Source organism: Lagenorhynchus albirostris, chromosome 19, assembly GCF_949774975.1.
Source record: "Lagenorhynchus albirostris chromosome 19, mLagAlb1.1, whole genome shotgun sequence".
Taxonomy (NCBI): Eukaryota; Metazoa; Chordata; class Mammalia; order Artiodactyla; family Delphinidae; genus Lagenorhynchus; species Lagenorhynchus albirostris.
Window position 1 is genome coordinate 57,990,326 of NC_083113.1, and position 7,002 is coordinate 57,997,327.

A 7,002-nucleotide genomic window follows, 5' to 3' on the forward strand; every position below is an offset into this window, starting at 1 on the left:
TACCTTGTTGAGCCACTATATTGTGTGTCCCTTTAATACAGCAGCATAGTGTAGCCCTGACTAACGTACCCAGGCTACACTCACACACACACGTGCATACTCACGCGCGCACACACACACACACACACACACGCACAAAACAGATGTTTCAGAGATGAAGCCACTGCTTACCGTGTGAATAGTGCTTTGGTCTAGCCCATTCCATTCCATTCCACCCTGCTCTACTTTTTTTTTTTTTTTTTAAAAAAAAAAACAGATATGGCTCCTTCCCCTGACCTCATGATCCACTAATGGGTTACGACCTGCAGGACTAGAGCACTTGTCTAGCGACAATGCATTAAACTCTGCCGAGGGACCCTCGAGCAAAGCACTTTGCAAACAGAGGTGGAAGGAAGCACCTACCCCGGCAGTTACGACAGATATGCACAAATGCAAAGCAGCACGGAGCTCGGGAACGACAGGGGCACACTGTGGGCTGGTCTCTGGAGTTGGTGGATGCCGCCCGCAGGGCTCCGCGGAGGTGAGTTCATAAGGGGACGGGCACTGACTTTGCATCCAGTAGCGTTAAAGCATCCCGAGAGTCCAAGTGTGCACCTCTGCACTCTCCAGCCACGCTGGCACCTTTATACACTCAAGCTCAGGTGTGCCAAGGGCCAGGTGCCAGGAATAACGGGGCCCCGCTCCTCTGCGCAGCTCACTCAGACCACTCGTTCTCTGCTTTCCATTTTCTGGGAGAATTTTCACCTTCCTCGGGTCTGCTCCCACCTCTCCCCTCCTCTTGGCTCACTTTACAAGCAACAGTGGCATTGTAAGAAAGAGTCCTTTGGGCTTCCATACTGGCCGCGTGGCCCTGAGGAAGTTGGGGGAACTCTTCAATACTCGGTCTGTTCACCTGTAAACTGGGTGCAGTGGCACCTGTCCAGAGAGGACCGAACTCCAGTGGAAAGAGTCAGGTGGCTGGTGTCCTTGAGCATCTCCTACGTGACAAGTATTAACTCGGGTACTGGGTTCAGAGAGCATAAAAGCGGTGATGTATGTAGGGTGCTGAGGAGGGGTCTGGCTGGTTCTCGGGTTGTGATGTCACCTATCACGGTGTGGCTTTTACCACCATTCTGGGATACTTGGCAGGTAGCAAAGGGTGGAGAGAGGATTTTCACCTGCAGAGCTGACAACAGAATGAAACTTTTATGGCAGTCAGGGCAGCCTCAGAGGGGAACTTTCCAGCTCAGCAAGAAAAGGCATTCATTTCTACCTGTTTGGGTTGATGGATTTGTCCACTGAAACCCGTTTGAAGAATATATATATATATATATATATATATATATATATATATAAAACGACATTTAGTTTATTTTGAGTTAAAATAAACCTCAGTAAATATTTTTGTGATCTCTCCTTACCCTGCCACAAATAAAATATAATGAGCTCGACGTTTAGATAATCCTCTGATTTTTCTCAGTAGACATTTTAGATAAAAGACAAAGAGTTTCTTATTTTTGGGTTCATAAAACATTCTACATTTATGGCTTCATTTTTCTGAAATCCAGATCAAAGCCTGGCTGTGAAATTTTACTGTCCCACTGCTCACGGGTCTGTTGACTTACTGCATACTTCAAAATTCCCTTCTTCCCTCTAGACCCTCTGACCACCTTCTTTTTTTTTTAAAAAAAAACGGACATTTGCATTTGGTGCTATTCAGGACCTTGAAGATGTAGATTGGCAGAGTGAGGCTGGGGGAGCTGAAACAACATTTTCCTGGGTTCTAATTAGAAGAATTAACTGTATTCATAGCAAGGCCCTCTCCTAGAGCCCCTGATTCCCCCATGAAGCAAGATGTTCTTGTGCTGAATGCAAGTGAGGTTGGTCATTCATAGCCTGTGATCTCCGCCCCCTACCCCGTTCACTAGATGCCTTTATGATCTTTGTTTATATTAATCCCCAAAGAACTAAGCTTCATTTCATTTTATTTGGTAGAGAAACCCAACAGCGAAAAGTTCAGGAGACCCAAATGTTTCCATAATTGCTTTGAGTTCTGAATGTATTTCAGGCTGACAGCAAAGATAAAAAGCCCCTTGCGGTCTGGTGTTGGGAATCATTTTTCAGTGCTCTGTGTGGGAAATTGAGCCTGGGCTGTAACGGGGTGGGTTCAGGGAGGCTGGAGTTTTCAGACTGCAGTGAAATGGGCCCCGGCTGTCACTTTAAATCATCCCTGCATTTCAGGCCTTGGTATCAATCACACCTCGGGTGAACAACACCACGTTGGAAACAAATTTGGGGAGAAGCAAACAGGGGGCGGCCGGGCTCTTGTTTACGTCTTCTGTCGTGTTTCTTAAATTGTTCACATTTTCTTTTTCCACCCACATGGATAATTCCTGCTTTCAGCGGTGACGGAAATGAACAGGGGCCAGAATACTACAAGCTATTCCCATGATGATTGCAGCTGAGACCACAGGCCAAACCATGGATGTGTCATGAGAAAAGCCGGGTCCTGCACAGTTTCCTGGGCTGCAGAGGCTCCCGGGAAGTTTGGAGAACTGGGGTCTTCCTCCTCCATAACAGGGTGGATCCACCCAGGATCTGCTCTTTGACACTGTCTCAACTTTTTACCTTTATTTTTCCCATCTGAGTAATGGGCCCATTTTGTGTTGTCACTTCGTATAATTCTAAAAATCTCTGCAAGTAATTTCAATATGGCTGTGAAATACACAGGAAATTGAGATCCTTAGAGCGAGAAGAGTCCTGCATAGGGCATTTTCCTAGGAACTCAATGATCATGGCTCTAAACTTTTCCAGTATCTTAGAAGCCATTCCCACATGGAGTTCAGTTTGGGGGGAGATTTCAGGAAGTACTTAGTTTGAGCAGTGGTTCTCAAACTTTTTGGTCTCAGAACCCCTTTACAATCTTAAAAATCACTGAGAGTCCCAAAGAGTTTGGTGTCTTATATCTATTATTATTCACTGTATTAGAATTTAAAACTGAGAAACATTTAGAATATTTATTTTAAAATAGCAATAATAAACCCATAACCTGGGGCTTCCCTGGTGGTGCAGTGGTTAAGAATCTGCCTGCCAATGCAGGGGACACAGGTTCGAGCCCTAGTCTGGGGAGATCCCACGTGCCGCGGAGCAACTAAGCCCGTGCACCACAACTACTGAGCCTGCGCCCTAGAGCCCACGAGCCACAATTCTGAGCCCTGCGTGCCTAGAGCCCGTGCTGCACAACAAGAGAAGCCACCGCAATGAGAAGCCCGCGCACGGCAACTAAGAGCAGCCCCCGCTCGTCGCAACTAGGGAAACCCGCGCACAGCAACGAAGACCCAACGCAGCCAAAAACAAATAAATAAAATAAATAAATTTATTTAAAAAAACCCCATAACCTACATAGTTCACTTTTAATGAAAAATAACAGTATGTTCCCACCGCCCCCCCAAATCAGTGAGAAGAGTAGCATTGTTTTAGCATTTCTGCAAATCTCTTTGATGTTTGTTATAATAGAAAACAACTCAATTTTTAGTCTACTTCTGACTTTGTTGTAATATTGGTTTGGCCACAAAGTTCGTTCAGGATTTTCTGTAACGTCTTACAGAAAAATCCAAATGAAATTTTTGGCCAACCCAATACGTTTTGATTGAAGCATAAGAAGAAAATCAACCGCACGCAGATAGTTGGAGAAGGGAGCAGTATTTTGATAAGGTTCTCCAGATCACCGTAGCTTTTCTTCTTTGATACTACACCAAAGTTTGACAAGTGGCAGTTTCGTAAAGGTTAGTTGCCATGTGGAATCTGAAACCCTGCAAATGGACTTTTGATTCTCTGGCGCATTAAAATCCGTTGGTGCAACTGGCGTCTCTGGCACTCTGAGTGGACCTTTTACCCGAGGAAGGAAGGAAATCACCAAGCGCCCACGCGCGCCCATTCTTTCCGTTACATCATTGAATTCTTTCCCGCATTCGTCCATTATTGAACTGAGCACATAAAATAACCAAATACTATACGAAGCACTGGCAAAAGGTGAAGTTGTCAAAGACCAGCTCCCGCCTCCACAAGGAGCTGTGAAACGGAAGGAGGCTGAATGGGAGGCAGACAGACCTCGGTTGAAATCCAGCTCAATCTTTCACTGTGTTGATGTTCAGAAGTAAACAGATGTGTGAAGCGCTCCTTAGAAAACAAAACGATTTGAGGTTCTAACAAGTTTGTGAAGCACTTCCTCCCTCATGAAGATTTTGAATGCACAATGGGAAGATAAGGACTCTAAGTCCTTTAGTAAAGAAACTTGTTTAACCCAGCATCTTCCAAACTTACTTCATCACGGGCTCTTTTTCACGAAATGCCTGCTGGCCTGTTGACTGACCATGAGAACGTCAGACTTGGGTAATCAGACTTGGTTCTGGTGAGGTCTCCTAAATCGCTGGGTACCCTGGAGAATTCTCACCATCAGTGGGTGCTGGGGACAGTAAGGCCTGCTCTGACTGCCTTGCCCTGGGTTATGCCATTTAATTCTTAGAGCAATCTTAGAGGGGAGGGTATCACTACACCTGCTTTACAGCCGACGAAGCAGAAGTTTAGGGAGGATAATAACTAACGAGGTTGCTCATCGGGCTTCTGGTGAAGCCAAGACTCAACCCAGATCTGGCTGGTAGACACCACCTTGCTGATGGTCAGGGTCTCCTTGCTTGGTCTTTTGCATTGACTCACATTGCATTCTTATTTGCATCTTGCATTTTATCCAATTTTTGGCCTCTTAGTCTTATCTCTTGGCTGGATTGCAAGCCCCTGGAGGGGTCAGGGATGGCTTCTTGCCAGTTGATTTCTGCTCAGTGCCGTCTCTGTGGTGGGTGTTCAACGATGTGCATTAATGGAATGACTGAGCCCACACTGGGCTTCTTTTCCAGCCAAGTGCTCCATTCCGGGTGCCCTGAGTGTCCGTGCTCTGGTCTTTGGGGCAGGGGTGGACCAGAAGGCAAGCGGATTGTTTCTCTCATCCCTCTGTGACTACTGCTTAGCATTGAACCCGCCCTGTCTACACACTTAATGCTATGTCTCCCAGCTGCAACCATGCAGAAGACACAACCCAGAGACCCCGCTGTTGTCTCGTCCATGGGGAAGGGAAGACGTTCTTCTAGCGCACACGGCCACAGAAGAGATATGAGCCATTAGATGGGCAGCTGCACGGATACGATGCCTAAGAAAAGGGTCAATTCCTTGCTCAACTTCTTAAAGAATGTGTTTGGAAGTGTGATTTTATTAACTCGTTTGCACATCTTCATTTGGTTTCTACCATGTTCTCAGCACCATGAGTTATTCCAGAGAAGTTTAAGACCCCAGTCCATGAATCTACTCTGAATTTATTTAATCAGAGTTTCTTTGCTGTCAGGGTTTCCATAGATTATTTTTTTTAAAAGAAAGCCAGAGATCTGATTCATTTTCATGAGTATTTCACGTGAACCTGCTTTCTATCAAATCATCTGTGTTTCCTAATCTACAAAAAGATGTGTGTTAATTCTTTTCTTTCTCAGAAAGTGTTTGTGAACTTTCAAGGGAAAAAAAACTTGGAAAAATGAATAGCAATTTCAGGAATTTCCAGAGTAAATGAGGCTTTGAGCAGAGCCTATGATCAGTGTGCATAATTCATTAAAAACAAATCACTCTGCAAAATTGGGTAAACCGACATCCTAAGACTGTCTCTGTGTGCCATGTGGCGGCCATTTAGTCCATGGCTGTTGCTAATGAAGCTCTTTATATAAATTTGAGAGTAAACAGATTTGGACAAATTTATTTGCTGGGAAAGCAGCAGCCGCTATCCCTGCCCAAATCACACAGGCCCTTAAAATGTGGTTTGGAGAAAATTATCCTTCTAGAGACGTGTGTGTGTGTGTGTGTGTGTGTGTGTGTGTATGTGTGCGCGCGCGCGCGCGCATGCCCATGCACCCTGGTGTGCATCGTGTAGAATTATTTTGCATTATTGCAAAGCTCTGGAGACAGAGACTCTATGTTTTAAATAACTAATCGCTTTCAAATAGGGGACCAATTAAGAAAACAAGAGCAGTCACAGAACTGAGCTTGTGCTATAAGAACAGCGGATAACATAGTGAACCCTGTTCTATGCCTCGTGTCTTATCATCTCAGCAACCCTGTGAGATACTACAGCCCAGGCTGAGCTAGGGGAAGGGATCTGCACTTTATACGTTAAGCATCTTGCAAGCAGCAGACTGAAGACTGAAGAAACTCAGGTTTTTGAGTCCAAAGTATGTGCTTTGAGTCCAAAGTATTGCACTTTATTCATAAATCTGGAAGATTCCTCGGAAGAAAATGAAACTGAGAATGCATATCTTATTTACCAATTTGAATGTAAAAGGGCAATTTTGGACCCATGTGTTCCAGATTAGATGTGGGCCATGTTCATATTCACCTCCAAATTGCAGGTCCTGCATTTTATCTTTTGTAGATAGGCATGGTATTTAAAGTTTTTAGTTGTTTCTGTTTTCTTTCTGTTTGTTTTGCTTCATTTAAAAATTATCCTAATAGGAGACAATCAATTTAAGTTCAGAATTATGACTCAAAATGTTCCAGTGAACATAGTTCTGGATTGTTGATGGAGTTCTGCAGGAAGAAAAAACACTGCCACTTTATCTACACAACGGTTCTCGTCTGGCATTGGACAGGGTTCTGTAATGATTTCATGACTGATGTGAAAATGTCACCTAGTCTTAGACATTTAAAATATATTACAGTGAGCTGTGTAAAAAGCAACGACGACGACAACAGTTAAGTTCCACCCTAAAAGCATGTTCCTATGCCGACAGATTAATTCCGGAAGTAACCCTGAGCTCAATGTTTCCAGAGGCAAAGCAAAGGATCTGTGTGGTGCGGTGACCAGGACAGCTCTTAGAAAAGTTTTTCCAACTTGTTTTGCAACCTGGGATCTTGTTATTCCTTTGTTGACTTAGCTGTTTTCACTAGATTTGAAAGTGGCCATTTCTGGCATCCCCCTCTTTCCACTCA